Source organism: Mirounga leonina, unplaced genomic scaffold (genome assembly GCF_011800145.1).
Source record: "Mirounga leonina isolate KUSES-001 unplaced genomic scaffold, KU_Mleo_1.0 Mir_104, whole genome shotgun sequence".
Lineage (NCBI taxonomy): Eukaryota > Metazoa > Chordata > Mammalia > Carnivora > Phocidae > Mirounga > Mirounga leonina.
In genome coordinates, this window is record NW_023270231.1 from 16,944,871 (window position 1) to 16,966,585 (window position 21,715).

General features: G+C 44.6%; 1 long non-coding RNA gene across 7 annotated transcripts; it reads left to right on the plus strand.

Annotated features, from left to right (window-relative positions):
• The first annotated feature begins 6,478 nt into the window (after positions 1–6,478).
• On the plus strand, positions 6,479–14,917 carry LOC118016784. 7 transcript variants are annotated; one of them, XR_004680910.1, is made up of 5 exons: positions 6,485–6,524; positions 7,129–7,309; positions 10,062–10,386; positions 13,759–13,891; positions 14,594–14,917. It is a non-coding gene; the product is annotated as an uncharacterized LOC118016784 (long non-coding RNA). The 7 variants fall into 7 exon arrangements; XR_004680909.1 differs by having other exon boundaries at positions 6,488–6,524; positions 6,924–7,309; positions 10,062–12,442; XR_004680911.1 differs by having other exon boundaries at positions 6,488–6,524; positions 6,924–7,309; positions 10,062–10,533.
• Positions 14,918–21,715: the final 6,798 nt, after the last annotated feature.

Consider the following 21,715-nt stretch of genomic DNA (forward strand, 5'->3'; position numbering starts at 1 on the left):
TTGATGTGTGTTTCTTTCTACTTGATTGAGGCTGACTAGCCTGGAGGCTGGGATCACAGTCAGAATGGAATTTAATTCTAGAGGAGAAAAATTGAGAAATGTGGAAAGGATCTGTGAGGATGATCAGAAAGTCAAGACCCCTTGGAGCCAGCCCTTTATTGAATCCCTACAGAATATACCTGAATCTGCCAGTTTCTAGCTGGGTAGACCCAGGCCAGGTCCCTACCACTCAGTGCCTCTTTATTTCTCAGGTGAAAATGGGGAGCGTAATAAAACAGTCTCATGGGGCTGTTGTCAAAATTAAATCTATAATATGTGCAAGTAAGTCATACTGGATCAGAACGAGTTCATGCATGCAGAAAAGGGGTGCGTGGTAAATCTTCAAAAATGGAAGTTTCATATAGGTATTCTGAATAGGATATAATATCTTTGAGGACAGGGCTGACATGTTTTCCCATAGCTTTGAGCCAAGGCTGCATAAATGAAGTGTTTATCATAAACTCTTCTCGATTTCCAAGGATCTGGCATTCCTTGTTCAGCCTTCAGCTCAGCAAAGGGAGACCATCATCAGCTATGAGAAGGAGATTTACACAGCTATTTACCATCCTGTTGTCCAGTCCTTCGAGGCCCTCACCTGGAACAGCACAAATGTGGATCATTCCATCAGGAATGAATGTGGGAGTGAACCAGTCTGCAAGAAACTCTTCACTGATTCTCCCCATTCTCTCGTTAACATCCTGATACTAGAGTTACCGTGACCCTCAGAGCCAGAGGTCAAGAGTAATCTGCCTACTGGTAGTCAGACATGTGTTCCCAAACCTGTTTATGTCAGCTGTGCTTTATGCTGTAATGCTGAGACTTAGCTAACCAGTGAAATAGGATTGAAAAATGAGAAACTCTAGTCCAACTAAGTTGTATACTTTGCAGAGACCTGATAACAGCAGGTTGCCACCCCTTCCTCAAAATGCTCCCGAATTAGATAAGAGCAAGACTCCTTACTGAAAAGCCTTGGGGCAGGGGCGGGGGGTGGGGAGGGTGGTGCAGGGGGACGTCCTTGAGGATTCCACATTCACGTGGAAAGGGTCTCAGTTCTCACTCCACGTTAAAGCCACCCAAAACTGGAACTCTCAGGTTGATTTATGTAAGGACACGGTTTATGCAAGGAAAGTGAAGGAGAACGCCAACAGAGTTTCTCAATGATAAAACCCTGCTTCAGGGTCAAAAGATTGGTGAATGTTTTTTAAGTGGACATAAAACGTTTAAGATACGTGTCATTTCTCTCTTAAACCAATTCTTTCCATTGTCTAACCAAGAGCAGATTACAACGTTCTCGTGTAAGAGGATTTCTCAATCGGGAATTAGAGCACAGACTCCTAGAGGGGGTCAGAGGTTAGGGGCTGTGGTGGCTCAGGCAGGGGGGACGGTTTGCAGTTGCACGGGAGATGAAGTTACAGAGGTGTATCAGAGAAGAGAGCTGCTCAAGTCCTGCAGCCCATGCTGCCTGAGGGGGCTGGTAGCACAGAGCAGGTGTGAAGCTTGGGAAGAAGCGGGATGTGGCAGTGGTGCTTATAAGTGGCAGCTGTCGTTCGTTTTTATTACTGTATGTCACAGATTCGTTTTTGATTCTTGCCAGAAACAAAGAGACACATTTTCTCGATGTGGCAGGCCACCGGTGGTCCTAATCCCTTCTTAAGAAATTGCCTCATTAGCTGCTCCAGCAGATAGCTGCCCTGGTCCAGGAATGCGAGAGGGGCACTGTGTGAAGGAGAACACTCCCCCAAGACCTTTTTCTCTCCCCAGCAGTTGTCTTTGGTCAGTCATGTAGTGATGAGGTCATGCACTTTATTCTGACCAAAATAAGTTATTATTATCTTCTCTCTTGTAGAAATAGCTACCAAAGGTTGGGCATTCTCCATGCTCCAGGCAAGGAGTGATGATTGTTCACAGCCATCCTACCCAGTGGGTGTTCCCTCCTTTTTACAAAGGACAAAACAGATTTAGTAAATTTTCTCCATCACACAGCCAGCAGGTGGTGAAGCTGGAATTCAAACTCATGTCTGCCTGACTCCAGGGTTATGAAGAATTGTATGGTTCTGCCTCAGTTCCCAAGAGCATCTTACCCGCCTCCAAAGAGGGAACTGACCCCACCCCCCAAAAAGGGGGAAATTGAAAGTGGTCAGGGTACGTTTGTTTTTGTTTTCTTCCTTTTTAAACAGCCTACAAGGGAAGCTAAATTGAACATTTGGGGATCCTCTTAAAAATATAAGGCCCTTCGGGACGCCTGGGTGGCTCAGTCGTTAAGGTCTGCCTTCGGCTCAGGTCATGATCCCAGGGTCCTGGGATCGAGCCCCGCATCGGGCTCCCTGCTCCATGCGGGAAGCCTGCTTCTCCCTCTCCCACTCCTCCTGCTTGTGTTCCCTCTCTCCCTCTCTCTATCAAATAAATAAATAAAATCTTTAAAAAAAAATGTAAGGCCCTTAAAACATTTTAATTACACAAATAATACATGCTCGTGGCCCCACTGGAGGAAAATCAAAAAAGAACAGAAAGGAAAAATTAAAGTGGGCCCTGATTCCACTAATCAGAGGCAATCATTGTTAACATTGTAGTGATATCCTTCCATAAACAGAATGGGATCACGCTGTTCATATTATTTTGTAGTTTACTCTTTTCCACAATAGACCTCTTCCTATGTTAATGACTGTGGATCTCATCGTTATCGTTATTGGCTTCAAGATAACAATAAGCATATTGAATATCTAATGGTGGATCACGTTCATCCTCTGCTCCTGTCTCATTCAGAACCTATTTGGGGCACCTGGCTGGCTCAGTCGGTAGAGCATGGGGCTCTTGATCTCAGGGTCATGAGTTCAAGCCCCACACTGGGTGTGGAGCCTACTTAAAAAAAAAAAAGTTAAAAACAAAATCATTCAGAACCTGGTTTTTTTCCTTAAAAGATTCATTTGAGAGCACGCACGTGTGCGTGGGAGTGCGGGCGTGAGGGTGGGTAGGGACAGAGGGAGAGAGAGAATCCTGGATCATACTCCCCACTGAGCAGGGAGCTGGACAGGACTTGATCTCGTGACCCTGAGATCATGACCTGAGCCAAAATCAAAAGTGGGACACTTAACTGACTGAGCCACCCAGGCGTCCCACAGAACCTGTTTTTTCACCTGTAAAAGGAACAATTCAGAGGATTGTTTACCAGATTAAATAAGGTGACATCTGTAAAACTTAGCACAATACCTGACATTAAATGCTCAGCCAGGTAAGATTAGCCATTACTATTCGTTTAATAATTTCTACCCTTTATTAAGTGCTTACTTTGTGCCAGGTATTGTGCTAAGGGTTCATTTCATCCTGGCACCAAACCAATGAGGTAAATACTATTATTATTCCCATTTCTCTGATGAGGAAAGTGAGTAACCAAGAGGCTAAATACCTTACCCAAAGCTACACAGGCAGGAAGTGATGGAGATCCAAACCCAGGCAATCAGAATCAGGGCTCATATATTTCCCCACTATACCACCCTCTGCCTCAGAGACATAAAAATATTCCCTGGGCATTTCCTCTGTGCTAGCACTGTCCTAGGTCCCGGGGTTCTGTATCAGCTCCTGTGCATGTTTCCAAGAGTGGACACGAGGCAAGATAGTAGCCAATTCCACTAAGTCCTCATTAGAGTGACAGAGCCTCAGGCTCTCAAGATCTTATCTGGTGATGTCATTGCACCTGTCTTAATTTTACTGAGTGTGGGGTGAGGAGTATAAAGAAGTGCCTCCCTGCCCTGGTTGATCATGAACATACCTTGATTATCCTGGGTTGTAATGATCTGTCCTCATGGTGACCTATACTACTGTGAGTTTAAGGTGTACAGAGGTTGAGTTGATACACTCAGGTATTGCAAAATGATTACCATAGTAGCTTAGTTTACATTTCCATCACCTCACATAATTGCCATTTCTTTTTTGTGGTGAAGACATTTAAGATCCTCCTTTCTTATGCTTCTCCCCCCCCCTCCCCCGGTCCCGCGCCGCCCCCCCCACCCAGCCTCTTTACTCTGGGAGCCTGATGGCCTTTCAATTGCTATTGCCTCAACAAATTTCACACTGCTTACCCTGCTTCCATGGCTTCTCCAAACAGCACAAGTATTGGTCATCCTCTCTGAGTCTGAGAGCCAGAAGTCTCCAACACTGCGGGGGTTCCGGAGTGAGACCTAAAATAGGACCCGGCAGGTTCAGGGATCACGGTAGATGCCCTGGTTGGTCATGAGTATGAGTAAATGCTGGTGTTTAACAATTGTATCATCATATTCCTGAAGACACTAATAAACGGAGAGCAGGGGACCTGCCTAAGTCTGGCAAGACAAACTCCTCTCTCAATTTCAGGGTGTCCATTTGTTAACTGAGCAACACAAAGTGTTCTATCTGACATGTGGCACAAAGTAGGTGCTTAATACATATGAACTGAATGAATGAATCAATTCTTTCAATGAATGAGTCGGTCCTTCACTGCGAGTCTCCCGCACAGCGAGACCTTTCATTCCCAGTAGCCTCACTAGCCGGGGGGGTGGCGCCCGCGCCTCCTGGCGGTCTTTCCGGGAGGGGAGGCGGAGCTCGGACACGACTGGGTGGGGCGGGGCGGGGCGGGGCGGGGACGCGGAGGGACCTTGGGTGGGCGGGGCTGGGGCGAGCGGGGCGGGGCAGTGGCCACTAACCTGCCGGTCAGATCCGGCAGGGGCCCAGAGGGTTTTTACCGCAAGGTGCGTGGAACGTGTTTACATCAAACATAGAAAGCTTACAGTTTGCGTCATCGGGGGTTAATAGCGAAAGTCTGAAAGTGAGGACTCGTGGATGTGAGGCCTGGGTTTAGGGCTGGCCTGGAGCAAGCCCCTCTGCTTTCATAAGGAATAACAGCTTACTGTAATTGAGTTCTAAACACTCCCAACGGATTAACTCATTTAATCCTCATAACAACTCTATGAGTCACCTGCTAAGATCATCCCCGTTTCACAGATGAGAAAACTGAGGCTCAGAAACATGGAGGCATCTCCCCAAGGTCCAGCCACATGAAGAGGCACCTGGGTCCAGGTCTGATTCTACAACCCCAGCTCTCCCCAGTGATGTTGGAAACAAAGGCAGAAGAAAAATTTTCTAATTTCCTTACTACCCAAAGCCCATTGACAAGTCCTTGAAACAGGCAGAGAGATATTTCTGTAGGGATTCAACTGCCCGGGTGTTAATACCTGCAAAAGGCAACCTTAACCCGACCTCCAGGATCCTGTAAGTCTACTTTAACATATAAAAATTCCTTTGGAAACTTCCTTTATCTCTAAACCCCCCAAGATATGTGTTGGTAATCAACCCGCAAGCATATGGCCCAGTGTATACATAGGAAGGGTCTCATGACTAAGGTTTTATTAGACAGTAATAAATGACCTGTTCCCAACAATAACCAGCCCGCTCAAGGTCCTAGAAACCTTGCTTCCAAAATTCCTTAGAGGGGCGCCTGGGTGGTTCATTGAGCGTCTGCCTTCGGCTGAGGTCATGATCCCAGGGTCCTGGGGTCCAGCCCCACATCGGGCTCCCTGCTCCGCGGGAAGCCTGCTTCTCCCTCTCCCACTCCCCCTATTTGTGTTCCCTCTCTCGCTGTGTCTCTCTCTGTCAAATAAATAAATAAAATCTTTAAAAAAAATTCCTTAGAGACTTACGCTATCCCTAACCCACTCCCAACTTGAAAGTATATAATGTGCCACTCCTCATGACCCCAGCGCAGCTCTTTCTGCCTACGGGTCCTGTCCCCGTGCTTTAATAAAATCACCTTTTTGCGCCAAAGACATCTCAAGAATTCTTTATTGGCCGTCGGCTTGGAACCTAAGGTCTTTCCTACATCACCCAGCAGGGCTAAAAAACTGGGGGGAAGTTTTGCAAGACCAGGTGGTTGGTTCTCACGATCTCCAAACGTTGCACCTTAAAATCTTTGGTTGGACGGGAGGAGGGGAGTGCTTGCTTTAAAACCTGGGCCTACCATTGCCTGGTTTCGTAGGCCTGCGATGGATCACAAAAATTTGCATTTTGAGCAAGCTTCTCAGTGATTTCGAAGGAGTAAGTCAGCGGATTGCGTTTGGATCATGAATGCCCAAAGCATCGAACAACTAATATTTAACATCTAAATCACCTCAGCAGAGGGTAACAAGAGGCAAAGAAAAAGTTTGGGATAAGAAAGAGACTCTGGTGTGCCTATTTTTAAAACACCAGTAGGCCTCTATTGCAGGCCCCACAGAAGTATGCCCGTTCTCCCCGGCGGTGCCAACTCTTTGTGGGTCCTGGCGGGACCCCCAAAGCCGCCCAGCCCTGAAATGGGCCCCTTGGAAAGAGGCACTGCGATCCCACCCCACGTCGCAGGGGGCGCCACGCAGTCTCGCTCCGACAGGAATGGGGCTCCGCTTCCTTCGTACGCTGGCGCGGCCAGGAAGCCCTCACTTCCGGCCTTGCGCGCTCAGGGTCTGAACGCAACGGGCGCCAAGGTAAGTAGAGGCTGGTGTTTTGTCCGAGTGAGAAGCTCTCCGCCCCGTTGGGTCCTTCCCCCACGTCCGCGGGGCCGCCCACCTCCCCAAAGATCTCTTTGCGGGACCTCCGACCGGGCGTTCTCCTGTTCCAATCTGCCTCCCAGTCAGCCTGGAGGTCCCAGTGCCGCCCTCTTCCCACGGCCCCTCTGGTCAGGCAGGCGCTGCCCGCGCTCGCCTTACTCTGTGTAACGCCCAGACCCTTCGCTTCCGCCGTTGTCCTCCCGCAGGCACCTTCCCCCGAGGCCACCTCCTCCCGTAGAGCCCTTGGGCGGCGGTGGGGAGGCGTGTCCTGGATGGCGAGCAGGCCCTGGTACCCAGCCGAGCACCCTTTCCTCCTTCCCACGCCTCTCTTCGCAGACGGTCAGCCTGAGGTTTAACCCCTTCGTTACCTCGGACTGCAGCAAAGACCGCAAACGGCACTTCAGTGCGCCCTCGCACGTGCGCAGGAAGATCATGTCTTCCCCACTCTCCATGCTTCCCTCTTCTCTCTGCCAAATCCAGTACCACCAAATGCCCAACCTCTGCTAAACCCAATACTACTGAGACATTACTCTTACCCCAGCACTTTCTCCTGGAGAATTTGGTTCAAAGAGTCACCCTGAGCAAAGCCTGGAAAACTTGCATCGAAAACTTAAATCGAAAAGCAAAGTTTTGCTTGGCTGGTATATATACCGCTCTCCAAGGAGCTGCGACAGAAGTACAGCGTCCGCTGCGTGCCCATCCGCAAGGACGACGAGGTCCAGGTTGGTGTCCCTCAGGCTCTCGTTACCCCCCTGCATGTCGCTCTGGCGCTGCCTAAGAGTGTCATGTGTGCTGGGACGTGGGGAAGTCGTAGACTCACATGCCTTCACGACCCTGGCAAATAATGTCACCCTGCAGATGTGTCGAACCGGAGATGGGGCCCACAACCACCAGTGTGCCTACCCCATCTTAATTGAGATGTGCCTACCCAGCTTAATAGAGAGCATGCCCATGCAATCCTTTAATAATGATTGTTTTTTAAAAAAATAGTATACCATACCAGCCAAGCAAAACTTTGCTTTTCGATTTAGTCCCTTGGCTGCAAGTTTTCCAGGCTTTGCTCAGGGTGACTCTTTGAACCAAATTCTCCAGGAGAAAGTGCTGTGGTAAGAGTAATGTCTCAGTAATACTGGGTTTAGCAGAGGTTGGGCATTTGGTGGTACTGGATTTGGCAGAGAGAAGAGGGAAGCAGCAAGTCAGAAGCATGAAATTATGAAAGAGAATGATCCTTGTGAGAAAGTATAAGCTGTCTGTTCTTCCTAGAGCTTTGGATGTGTGGTAAGAAAGAGAGTGGGGGATGACTGAAATAGCCGGGGTAGATTAACTCCTTGAGAGTTTACGGAGTTGGCACTGTTCTAGACACTAGCAGTAAGCAGGACTGACAAGGCACCTGTCACCATGGAGCTCAACATTTTAGAGCAGGGATTCCCAGCGTCAGCACTGTTGACATCTTGGACTGGATGCTTCTCCCCACTAGATGCCCGTAGTACCTCCTCACATTTGTGACAAGCGAAAATATTTCCAGATATTGTCAAATGTCCCTAGGGAGCAAAATCCACCCCCCCCCTTCCCCTAATTGAGAACCATTGTTTTAGATAATGAAATGGGATAAGGTTAAGGGATTTGGTGTATCTTCTAAGGCACAGGGACACTTTGAAGCTTTGAGGAACACTTTGAGAGGCTTGAAACCAGGGGATAATTTGGCCGGAGGGAATGAGAGGAATAGAGTGGGAAGTATAGTTTAGAGGTATGATCAACAGTTGCAACTTCTCTTCTAGGTCCTTCCCATCAGACATGTTCTAGAATGGGGGAATTGCAAATGTGTATAAGGGCTAGGTAGGCAAATTAAAAAAGGGAGGTTGGCTGATGGCAAGAAAATAGCAACTGGAAAGCTCATGCCTCATTTAAAGGAGATTGTGGTATACCTCCAACCCATTGCTACTATAGGGAAATGCAGGCTCCTTGTCAGATTCTTGATTTTGCAAGAAAACTAGAAAGTTTAAATTCTCTTCCCAGTCCCCCATTTCCTTCTAGCTACTACTCCTCTGTTCTGCATGTATGGCCAGTGTCCTCAAAAGAGTTGTCTACACTTCCTCACCTTCCCATTTATGCCTAGACCCTCTCCAATCTGATTTGTATCTCACTACTTTATAGAAACTGCTTTTGGCTGAGGTCACAAATAACCTGTTTGTGACTAAATCCGGTGGACACATCTTGGTCTCATCATGCTTGACTTTCTCAGTAGCATTTGGCATTGGTAGCACTGCCTTACTTCTTGAAATAGTTTGGCTTTTTGGCTTCTGTGACCGTTCAGGCTCCGTTTACTTTTGACTTCTCAGATTCCTTTGCTGGTCTCCTCTGATCTCTAAATGTTGGAGTTTGTCAGGTTCTACACCTGGTCTAACATCTCATCTTGCCTACATTGCCTCCCTGGGTGATATTATCTATTCCGAGATCCAAACGTCTGCCCTATGCTAACAACTCCCTCTTTTATATCCCAGCCCAAACCATTTTCCAGAGCACAGACCTGTAGATCTAACTATGCGTGGAACGTCTTTATTTAAAAACCTCATAGTCGTCTCAAGCTTCCAATCGGGAGTACTCTTGACCGGAACACTGCTTCTGTCTATAATCTGCTTTTCCTCCCATCTTTCACACTTCAATAAGCATCACTTTTTCACTTGCCTGTGCCATAAACCTTTAAATTCTCCCTAATGTCTCTCTCTTCCTAACCCACATCTAATCCATTACTTAACCTTAATTGATTCTCTCTCTAAGATAAGTCTTTCTTTACATTTCCAGTTTAGTTCAAGACACTAACTTTCACTCTTATCCTGGTCAAACATTCTTCACAGAGGGACATTTTTGGCAAATTAGATTCTGCTTAGAACCTATCATTGGTGGTTGACTGCTTACTATAAATCTAAAATCATTGGGACGCCTGGGTGGCTCAGTCGGTTAAGCGTCTGCCTTCGGCTCAGGTCATGATCCCAGGGTCCTGGGATCGAGTCCCGCATCGGGCTCCCTGCTCCGCGGGGAGCCTGCTTCTCCCTCTGCCTCTGTCTCTCTCTCTGTCTCTCATGAATAAATAAATAAAAAATCTTTAAAAAAAAATAAAATCATTGACAACAAGGCCCCATGTGCACCAATCCTGGTCTGCTTGTCCAGCTTCATCTCATCCTATTATGTCCCCACATGTTCTGTACTTCAAACACACTGGCCTTTTCAGGTCCTTAAGTATGCCTTGATCTTTCCTCCCTCGGGGTCTTTGCCCAGAAGGCTCCCTCTGCCTGGAGTGCTCTTCCTTCTCCCCTTTACCTGAATGACTCCTCATTTTTCAAATGTTATCTTAAATGTCAGTTCCCCAGAAAAGCCTTCCCAGATACATTAATCAGCATGGTATCATAGCACCCTGTATTTATATTTGCTTGCTAGCAGTGAACACAGTTTGATTTTATTTCTTTTTAAACTGAGGCATACTGGGCCCACCTGCAGCTGCTGGAGCTCATCTTCCTCCAGACCGTGTACCCCGACATCTGCCTGTGCCAGTGCCTGTCTGCGCTCACCCTGCTCCCTGAGTCCAGGATCCAGGTGTGGTTCCAGAACAGGTGTGCCAAGTCACGGCATCACAGCTGGAAGTCCCTTTCAACCTTCAGTCAGACCGGAGCTTTGACTCCACCACTCTGCTCATGGAACTGAAGCAAAATGAATTGAAGTCCCAGCTGCCTCTTGAGATAATGTGAACTGGTCGCCACATCCCAGCAGGGTTGGAGAGGGCATCTCTACCCTGGCTCTCAAGGTCAGAATTTTGAAACCTATTCTCTGAAGACACTGATTGAAAGCTGGACTCTTGAGAGGAACACATCTTTTCTGCCTTTGGTAACTCTTGAGGATTCTAGGCGAGTTCAGGATAAGCTCAGAGGAGCCATGACTGACAGCCAAGGAGGTACACATCAGAATTCTTTCCTTTCTGGCTTCCATGTTAAGGCCACATCAAGGTTCTCCTTGATAAGGGTTTGCCAGTTCTCTGGCCTGTGAAGCTCCTTCACCTTTTGCCTGTGACCTTTTACCCTTGCCTAGTTCTTCTTTCTCTGTAGCACACTGCTCCCTCCACCCCCTGAAATTGTGGCACTCGTTTTGACCTGTACACCTGCAAATCTGCACATTCAGTTCGGTTTGCATTCCTGCTCCTTCTTGCCCGTTCTCTTATGTTTTGGATTGGTTTTTTAGAACTCATTATCTCCTTTGCAAGAACACTTCAGCTTGGCCCAATTTCCCCTTGTGCCTGGCAGCTGCCTCCTCATGCTTCCTCCAAGGCTGATACGCTTAAACTTTCTCTAACCCATCTCCTTCATCCTCATCCTGTGCCCAGGATTTACTGCTTTTTAATGTGGCCTGTCATCTTTACATTGATTTGTAGCTTCAGTGATTTTGTATCCAGATTATTTCAAGAGTCCCCTGCCTCTAGCTTCTCAACTTTTTACACATTACTCTCTTTAGAAATCTGTAGTAGCCTCCAATTGCTATCAAATGGTGAAAACCTTTTGGTTCCTCTCCCAGACAACTAACTGATATCTCTAGCCAACAGGGCAGTTTTTCAGATCTTCATATGGTCACTCATGCACAATGTATGTCGTCTCAGAGCCACTCCTTCCCGTTTCGGAACCAGATGAATACCTTTCTCTTTCAAAACACTTGCGATCTCTGCCCCGCCCCCTTCTGAAGTCTGAAACTTTCTGTAATCATGATTTTGTACCTGTTAACTTCAGTCACTCCAACACTCCCCTTCGCCCTTGTTATTGTATTTCTGTGCAACGTTAGTGAATTATTAAATGTTTCCACAAATGAAAAATAAATAAAACTGAGGCATAATTTACATACAGTAAAATGCACGGGTGAGTTTTGGCAGATGAAAAGCCACGTAGCCATCACCATAGTTACGATCCAGTAAGTTCCCATGTGCCCTATTCCAGTTGCATGTTTATTAGTTAACTGATTATTACCCATTACATTAAGATGAGGCCAGAGAATTTCTCTTTTTTGTTGCCTGACCTCCGTGACCTTCTCATCTCTGGTGAATTCATTGTCTTACTGTAAATGGCTTCATCCCTCTGTTCCACTGAAGCACACTAGCCATGATCACCAGTGACCAGCTTGTTGTCACATTTGTTCCTTTATCCTTCCTGTGGATGACCACTCCTTGGCATTTGATATTCTTTCCTTGGCTGCAGTACCCCACATTCCCCCAGCTTCCCATTCTCTGTGGCCATTTCAGTCTCCCTTACAAGCTTTTCCAAAATGTTGGCTTTTCTCGGCTTTCTGCATTCTGCCCTCATACCACAAGCTCCCTGAGCAAAATCAGGCTCCAAATTACCATCTTTGGAGGACTCCCGGGTCTTTGTTGCCGACCCAGTTGGTCTTCCAGCTGTGTATGGAATTCTCCACTAGAATGTCCCAAGATGCCTCAAATTCAGCATGTTCCCAACTACACTGTTTTCTCCTAAAATGTTTCTTCCCCCATGTTCCATGCCTCTGGGAAAGGCCTATCCATCCGTCCAGTTGCTCAGCCAGACTCTGGATATCATCTTTGCGTCTTCTCCCTCCCCTTTCCAGGCCAGCTGGGTTAGTCTTGTCCTATCCCTCTCCTCGCTGGATCTAGTGTTTGTCCAGTTCTCTTTAACCAGGGTGTTCCTTTGGACTCATTTTATTAAACTCTTTCTTCAGTCTTGATGATGGTTAAGAGGGGCTTTTTCACAGACTTTTCCACATTTCACGTAAGAGTCTCTGGTCATATAGAGTGTGGTGGATTTTCAGTGAGGCGTGGCTGTTCTCTTTTCAACCTGAAAATCACCTTGGTAAGTAAGCTGAACAATCTAAATAGACATTTTAGGAGTATTGAAATTGTCTAGTTTTTTATATGTGCTTATTTCCTTTATGTTTCTTATAATCAGCATCAGCTATATTGTGGCTCCTGTTTAATAGGCTTGTGCCTTCAGGGAAACCGTAATCTAGTTGGTTTTGAATAGTGTTGGAGTGTGAGTAAGATTTTTAGTATATGAAAACAACCCAAGAGATTTTAATTTAACATTTTAATTTTTTTCTGACTATAAAATATTTGTGTTAATTATAGAAATCTTGAAATTTAGGGGCACCTGGGTAGCTCAGTCAGTTGAGCGTCTGACTCTTGATCTCAGCTCAGGTCTTAAGTGCAAGGTTGTGAGTTCAAGCCCCACGTTGGACTCCACGCCGAGTGTGGAGCCTCCTTTAAAAAAAAAAATCTTGGGCGCCTGGGTGGCTAAGATGGTTAAGCATCTGCCTTCGGCTCAGGTCATGATCCCAGAGTCCTGGAATTGAGTCCTGCATCGGGCTCCCTGCTTAGCAGAGAGCCTGCTTCTCCCTCTGTCTCTCTCTTTCTCTCTCTCTGTCTCTCATGAATAAATAAATAAAATCTTTAAAAAATAAATAAAAATTTTTTAAAAATCTTGAAATATGGAAGAATAATACGTTTTGTAAAAAGTCATCCGTAATCCTACTTCGTGGCAACCATTATTGACATTTAGATATATTTCCATCCCATCGTGTTATATGCCATATATCTGAAACATACATAGACAAGATTCAGACTATATTTCATATAAAGCTTTGTTTTCTTTTCTTTTTTCTCTAAAGGTCTTATCTTGAGCATTTTCCTTGGTCATAAATTGTTTTTTGAAAACATTTTAAATGGTTGAAGGAGAGTCTCAGTATAGTATCTTTAATCATCCTTCTCCATTTAATCACTTGAGAATGATTATATTTTTTCTGTCTTAAATTTTACTTTTATTTAACCGAGATATAATTGATATATAAGATTGTGTTAGTTTTGGGTGTATAGTGATTATACTTTTTTACTCTCAGGACTAGGTCTGTGGTGGCCATCCTAGTTCAAGCAATTTTTTGTTTCAGATAAGAAAAAAATTCAGGTGAAGAATTTTCACCTGACTTAAAACAACACAGAGCAGATTTATAGCCAAAAAATAGCTGACTTTTGACTGCAAGGGGTTAATATGCTTTTGTGCAAAAAGTTATATGTTAGTCTGTGTATTCCTGATAATTAGTTTCCTCACTGTGATGTTCACATATTAGAATGGGGGGAAATTTTTCTTTTGTGTTTTCTCTTCGGTGGTTTGAGGACACACTACAAAGGTCAGCAAATTGGCAAGGTGGTCCAGGTGTACAGAAAGAAATATGTCATCTACATCGAGCGCGTACAGCGTAAGAAGGCTAATGGGACAACTGTCCATGTGGGCATTCACCCGAGCAAGGTATGGCCTGGGACCAAACGGTGGTAGCAGCTGTGTAGCTTAGTGCTGTTGTCAGAGTTATCAGTGTGTTGGGACTGTCTACTCAGGTGGCCCTACTCAGGGAAAGACTTCTAGAGGGAGGTCAGGCAGGCTTGATCGATTCCTTGACCTAGGATCCAGATTCTTCTCTGTTTTGTCATCCTTGGTGAAGGCTCTGTCTTCGAGCAGGTTGCAAGAGGGTTCCAGGTACTGTAGGCGTCACTTTCCTACTGGATGATGTCCAGAGGGAGAATTGAGAACATCTCTTCCTATGACCCTCACCACCCATCTGGTGTAATAGGCTGTTTTTCATTTGTACTCCTGTTTCACATACTGTATTGTAGGGTCTTTCTCCTCCAGAGTTTCAGATAAGGGCAGAGTGGTGAGGGTCTTACTTATCCTTGTGACCTGTGGTCCAGTAGCTGGTGGGAATGCACATGTTTAAAGAACAATGCATTTTGCCGGCCAAAGGGTGATAGACGAACCAGAAACATGCTGGCAGTATAATTTTTCCCAGCCCAGTATTTGATATCACTAAACTATCTAACTGGTCTCTTAGATCCTCAGGAGTTAGGGGGTATTGCTATTGTTGGGAAAAGCTCTTCTGTACAAAATAATTGTAGTTATAAATCCTTTCCTTAAAAAAAAATAATAATAATAAAGATGTTTTCTTACCCTTAACAGGTGGTTATCACCAGGCTAAAGCTGGACAAAGATCGGAAAAAAATTCTCGAACACAAAGCCAAATCTCGACAGGTTGGAAAAGAGAAAGGCAAATATAAGGAAGAACTTATTGAGAAAATGCAGGAGTGAATGTAACCTGTTGTGCAAGCACAGTTTAACTGTAGACCTTTAGCCGGTGTGTGTTCCTTTGAAACTCTTCAAGACATCTGCCAAACATTTCATCTCCTTCCTGTTTTGCTATTGATAATGTAGCTTTGTAAATCCACTTTTACTGTTTTGATTACTAATTTTATGAATAACAATTGAAAATGTTTCCTAATTCCACGGGGAGTTTGCATTGTTTTATAGATAAAATCCATCTTACTATCAATTCCTCTTTGCCATTCTTTCCCATGTTTTAACGTACTGAGCAGCAGAATGGAAGTGGTAGCATGGCTTTGTTCCTGCCTGAACCCTCATGGCTGATGGGGTGGGCAGGACAGGGCTCTGGTCCCTAATTTAGGAGTTTGCCCCACTTAGTGGTGGTCATCATGTGAACTGGCACATAGAAGATCTCACTGAGTGTCGGGTGCTGCTCTGGTCTCAAGTCTGACGGATTGCTCCCTGGCTCGTTTCCTCTCCCTTGTGCTCCAACCAAACCAAATGGCGTGCAGCTCTCTGACCAGGTTGCCCTTCCCAAGGTCTTGACTTTGCAAATGCATTTCCAAATGACTGAAATGTCCTTCCTCTCACCTGGAGCTAACTCAGGAAACTGACGACAGCCTGGAGGCAATATTTGGCTCACAGACAGATTATGTTTCTCCTTCTGTTTTCATAATTTTAATAGGTCAATTTCCAACATTTAAAAGTTGAAGGATTTCATGGAGAAATCCAGATCTTGCTTCATCTGGTTACATGGGGCCCCAGTCCAACCCAGCATCAGTTGTGTGGAGCTCACAGGCTGACTGTCCCTATCCAGTCTGCGCCACTCGTGTACCCAACTTGCCAGGCCCCCACTGGCATCTTGAGTTTTGGACTCCAGGTCTAACTGCAACCAACCTAATGTGAGTTCACTCCTTTGGGAGTTAGAGACTACACCAGGTGTTGTTATACAAAAGAAAGTGTATTTGCAGCAAATCAGATCACAGGGAATAGCTTCCAAAACCATGACTCCCCACATAGGGGTGAGTAGGTTTCTTTTATTTAGGGTTATGATGAATATTCAGAAAGGGGAGTTTCTTCATTGTAGGTAGAGGTGGGCATGCAGTTGTGCACATGTCTTAAGGAAACATGCCTATACGAGCATTGTATGTTATATTAATGAGGTTTGTTCTCCTCCTCGGGTGGGAATTTTAACATTATAATGAAGCAGAGGTAACTGTTGGACAAGGGGAAAGGAATAGGGGCAAGCTCTGAGAGCCAATATAAACGGGATTGAGTCTTGGGCTCCTTATCTTGGAAGGAATGCAGCGCCTTGCTTACTTTTGAAACAGCCCTGGGAGTTTTGCCACTGATTTATTATCTCTGATATGGTTAGGCCATTTCCTGGCCTACTAGAATCTGTTAGTTTTTGCATTCTCTTTGTTCCCTTAAAGTCCTGAACTATTGACATTTTTGTTTTTCTTTATAATTCTGACACCTCGTAGGCAGTACTGCAAGAAGTGTGCTAGGGCAAGAGCCAGGTAGGCATAGATCATGGAAAATAGCTGGGCCTAAAATGACTTCTCTTTGTTTTTCTGGGGACCCCTAACTCTGCTTATGTAACTTCTAGTTACCCTTCAAGATTTAGCTCCAGATCCACACCCAAAATCCCTTGGGGCGCCTGGGTGGCTCAGTCAGTTAAGCGTCTTGACTCCTGATCTCAGCTCAGGTCTCAATCTTCAAGATTGTGAGTTCAGCCCCACATTGGGCTCCGCACTGGGCATGGAGCCTACTTAAAAAAAAAATTAAAAGTAAATAAAATCCTTTCTTGCTGCGGTGGTAAATTATTGATTAAAATTCATAAATGATGAAAATGCATACAATTATAAAATGCCTTTTATGACTCTAGTGATACGTGGCCTGACACATTGGAGTTTCTTAGTGAATGTTGATTGAGTCTCTTACTTCCCAATTTGCCTGGTGAAGAAAAATGAGCTTAGATTAATTGTCCAGTTCCCAGAGAACACAAGAGATAGAGTTAAGATTTGAACCCGGCCTGACTGCATCAAAGACTACCCACATCCCACTTTAGCCATCCCTCTCTGGTGTTCTTCTTTCACCCTGTCAGCCCTGTACCGCAGTCTGACAAGAGACTGGACATTTGTGTGCAGGGAGAAGAACCTATATATTTGTAGCAGCAGTGCTACTTAGTGTGAAAAACATTGTCACCATCTCTGCCACAGGACAGTCGTAAGCCTTTGCGCAAGTTACTTACCTCTGAGCTTCCATTCTCTTGGTAGTAAAGCGTATAGTTAATACCTGCACTGCCCTCCTGTCTCATGGAAAATGGCAGGATCAAATAGGCTCTTTCTGAGGACTCTGAAAAATGTGAGTGTTCAAATGCTAATATTGCTATTGTTTATTTATATTTCCAATTCTGACATGCATTTTGCACTGAAAGAGATAAAGATTTTTCACAAAAAAAAATCAATGGAACCACAAACCACAAAATTCAGTATGCATTCTCTGATTTGGGGGCATTGATTTTTTTTTTTTTTTAAAGATTTTATTTATTTATTGGGGCGCCTGGGTGGCTCAGTCGTTAAGCGTCTGCCTTCGGCTCAGGTCATGATCTCAGGGTCCTGGGATCGAGCCCTGCGTCGGGCTCCCTGCTCGGCGGGAAGCCTGCTTCTCCCTCTCCCACTCCCCCTGCTTGTGTTCCCTCTCTTGCTGTGTCTCTCTCTGTCAAATAAATAAATAACATCTTTAACAAAAAAAAAAAGATTTTATTTATTTATTTGAGAGAGAGAATGAGATAGAGCATGAGAGGGGGTAGGGTCAGAGGGAGAAGCAGACTCACTGCTGAGCAGGGAGCCCGATGCGGGACTCGATCCCCGGGACTCCAGGATCATGACCTGAGATGAAGGCAGTCACCCAACCAACTGAGCCACCCAGGCGCCCTTTGGGGCATTGATTTTTTTTTTAAAGTAGGCAGAATGATATTTTCTTGGCTCCAAAGCCACAGGGATCTGGATTCAAATTCTGCTTTGGTTTTCGGGCATTTTTAATGAGCTTGTTTCCCTATCTAGGTAAGAAGCTAAAAATGTTTCTCTTTGTGAAAATGCTTATCAAATGTAAAAGCTAAAGTAGTGGTCCACCAGACTCTCCTGACTTTAGGAGTCACTCGGATGCTTGCTAATATTAGTCTCCGCCCCCTTGCTTGGTGGTGATTCCTCCGTGCAGTAATTCTGAGGAGAGACCTCTTCAAGTCTTGAGTGCATGTATATTTCTGACATGGCTCTTGTGTGATGCTTACAACCAGTTAACTTTGGGAAATTGTGGATTATGATATATGTAAAGTAGGGGCGGCTGGGTGGTTCAGTTGATTAAGCATCTTACTCTTAATTTTGGCTCCAGTCATGATCTCAGGGTCTTGAGGTGGAGCCCTGCGTTGGGCTCGCTCTGGATGCAGAGCCTGTTTGGAATTCTCTCTCTCCCTATCCCTCTGCCCCTCTTTCCCCTCGCTCTCTCCCTCTCTCTCTGTATCAAAAAAAAAAAGTAAAGTATGTATACATGCAGCATATAAAGTAGGTGCGTGTTATCATTAGTGAGTAGGTAAACAGTAAGGTCTGTAGTTTGTTTTTTCTAATTTTGAGTTTTGTCTTGATTCTCAACACATAATTTAGTATCCCAAAAGTTGCATAAAAGTTGGATTTCATACTACGTTAAATTTATAGTAAGGATGATATATTCTGATAGCCTGGTCTGGGCCCTAGGCTCCAGCCATTATTCTCATCAATAAACTTAAATTATGATGTTTCCTAGGAGTTGGACTTGGCTTGTTTTTAGCAATTTGTTCAATACAAATGATAGATAAGAGGTTTGAAAGCTGTAATCCCCACCACCAGCCTTCACAGGCAACCAGATCCTACCCGACTACTTAAACTGAGCAGGGTGAGTCATAGTGCATGGTCAAGAGCAGGAGTTCAGCATCACACATGAGTTCTAATGCCAGCTCTGTCAGTTCCTAGCTGTGTGACCTCAGGCAAATTGCTTAACCTCTGGCCCTCAGTTTTGTCATTTAGAAGATGGAAATAATAAGAGTGCCTATTTCAAAGAGTTGTCAGACTTAATACTTGAGATACTGCATGTGAAGCACAGAGAGCTCAGCAAATTTTAACTATTGTCTTTTAGAGGAGATTGGCAGGGAGTTTGCAAGAGCAGAGGGAAAATTTTTCTCAGGAGTTCAGATAAACACTGGTTCTTGGCTTTTTTGGGGGGGGGGTGTTTAAGATTTTATTTTATTTTTTTTTTTTAGAGATTTTATTTATTTGACAGAGAGACACAGTGAGAGAGGAAACACAAGCAGGGGGAGTGGGAGAGGGAGAAGCAGGCTTCCTGCTGAGCAGGGAGCCCGATGCGGGGCTCAATCCCAGGACCCTAGGATCATGACCTGAGCTGAAGGCAGACGCTTAACGACTGAGCCACCCAGGTGCCCCAAGATTTTATTTTTAAGTAATCTCTACACCCAACGTGGGGCTCAAACTCACAACCCCAAGAACAAGAGTCACATGCTCTACCAACCAAACCAGCCAGGCTCCTCAAATACTAGTTCTTGAATGAAGGGGAGGATTTAAGGGCAGTAGTATTGTGTTTGGCTGCTGTAGGAAATGGGCACTGGAGAAGGCCAGATGGGTGGGTTGGCCTATCAGGATTCAGGCCCAAGGATTTTAGCATGTTTCCTGGAATGACTTTGAATTAAGCAGTTTCCTACTAACCTTTTCATTGAATTTGCAGATGTCCACTCACTTGAGTGAGTCCCCTATGCTATTTTGGGAAGCCTCCAAACTTTTAAATTTCAGATAACTGCTTCTGAATGTCTGCTTTCATATTGCGCTCAGGCATGAGATACTCAGCTACAGAGCTCTCAGTGTAGTTGGGCAGGCAAGTAATTGAATATACTGGGAACTGGGCAGAACTCTACCAACCAAGAGTGTACTATACTCTGCTGATACTATGGACTTTGAGCACTTCCCATCTGGTGGCTTGTTTTGTTCATTGTTCTGTTAAATTAGTTTTTTTTAAAGAAGTAATACATATGGTAAGGTACAAAAGTTACATAGTGAAAAGTAAGTTTCCTTGTCCCTGTGATTCTTGGTTACTCAGCTCTGCCCAGAAGCAGTCAGTGTTTCCAGTTCCTTTTGTATCCTTCCAGAAATATTCTATGCATGTATGACTGGGTGCTTGCTAAAAGTCTGATCCATGAAGAAGTCTTCATGAGAAAGGCAGGTCATCCAAATGTAAACAGCTCTATAATATAAAGTTGATTTACTGCTTGAACACCATAATTACAATATAAATATGCAGATATATTAGGTAAGATATTCTTTGGCCTTCAGAATTAACTAAGTCAACCATCGTAGCCTACCCCAAGCAGGAGAGCAGCTAGTTCCAGAATAGGTTTTCACAGGTCTCATCTTAGGAATTAGATGTCTCTGTCTTGTTAAGCTGTGTATAATTTAGGGTTTTTTGGCTGACTTGATGTCTGAAATAGGCAGTATGGCTTAGTAGAAAGAACAGGAGCCATGAAGACCTACATTTATTATTTTTTAAAGATTTTATTTATTTGAGAGCGCAAGAGCAGGAGGTAGGGGGAGAGGGAGAAGCAGACCTGAGCAGGGAGCCTGATGCGGAACTTGATCCCAGGACCCTGAGATCATGACCTGAGTCAAAGGCAGACACTTAACCAATTGAGCCACCATGGCGTCCAAAGACCAATATTTAGATCCCAGTTCTGTTACTTAAAACAGACTTTAGGCAAGTTACAAACCTGAGCCTCTCTTTCCTAATATGTAAAATGGATTTAATAAGATCATAATAGGTTTTGTGAATATTGAATGAGAGGTAATTCAAAACACATGGTTCAATGGCATATGGCTGCCACACAAGAAATGAATGGTGGTCACCCACAGGGCATGTTCCATACATATGTGCTGAGCAAATGAGTTGTAAAGACTGCTGGAGCTTTCAGCTTCTCCAGTAACTTCCAGGCTTCCAGATCTGCTTGAAAGGAGCTCTATGACTCCATGGCTTTGTGACTTTGCATGCCTGTTTTTATTTACAGGGCTGGGCTTGGGAAAGGGGATTGGTGTGGTTGCATGGTAGCATTTCAGTCAGTTCTTTACTTTATCCTTTTGGGGTTGCTTGGAGGTTTTTCCTCTGGAAGTTGATCTCAGACTTTTTGGTCTCACCTCTTTACACATTTAAAAATTATTGTGGACCCCAAATCTTACTTTTATGTGGGTTACATCGATCATATAATTTACCATATTATAAATTAGAACAAAAATTTAACATTTATTTTAGATTCATTTTAAAATAATAATAAACCTATAATATGTTAACAGAAAGAACATTTTTTAATGGAAAATAACTCTTTTCCAAGTCAAAATTTAGAAATGTAGTGGGAAGAATGACATTCTGTTACATTTTTGCAAAATTCCTTAATGTCTGGCTTAATAGAAGACAAATGGATTCTTAGTAATGCTTCTGCATTCACTCTGTTGCAACATGTTTCCGGTAAAGCATAGGAAGAAAATTCAGCTTTACACAGATTGGTAGTTAGAACAGAGAGGCCCTTACAGACTTGCTGGGAGAGTCCTGGAGACTCCCCTGGGGTCCTTGAGCCATACTGACATTTCCTGAAGTAGACTTTAAGTGCCTTGAAGGCAGAGAATATTTCATTTGGTGGGTCACTGAATCTTAGTTCCTGGCCTTGGACACCAGTTTTTATTCACAATGTGTGATAAAATGTTTTTGACAGATTGACTGATAGAGGGAGCTATTGGCCAATACTAGCCCACAATTGTAATACCAAGATAAGGGAATTTTCTCATTTCACAGAGGATGAAACAGATTTACACAAAACTAATGTCTGAATGGCCACTTCCCTATGCTCCCCAACACCTGGTTCTTAAAGAAGTTGCCAAGAAGATGAGGCAA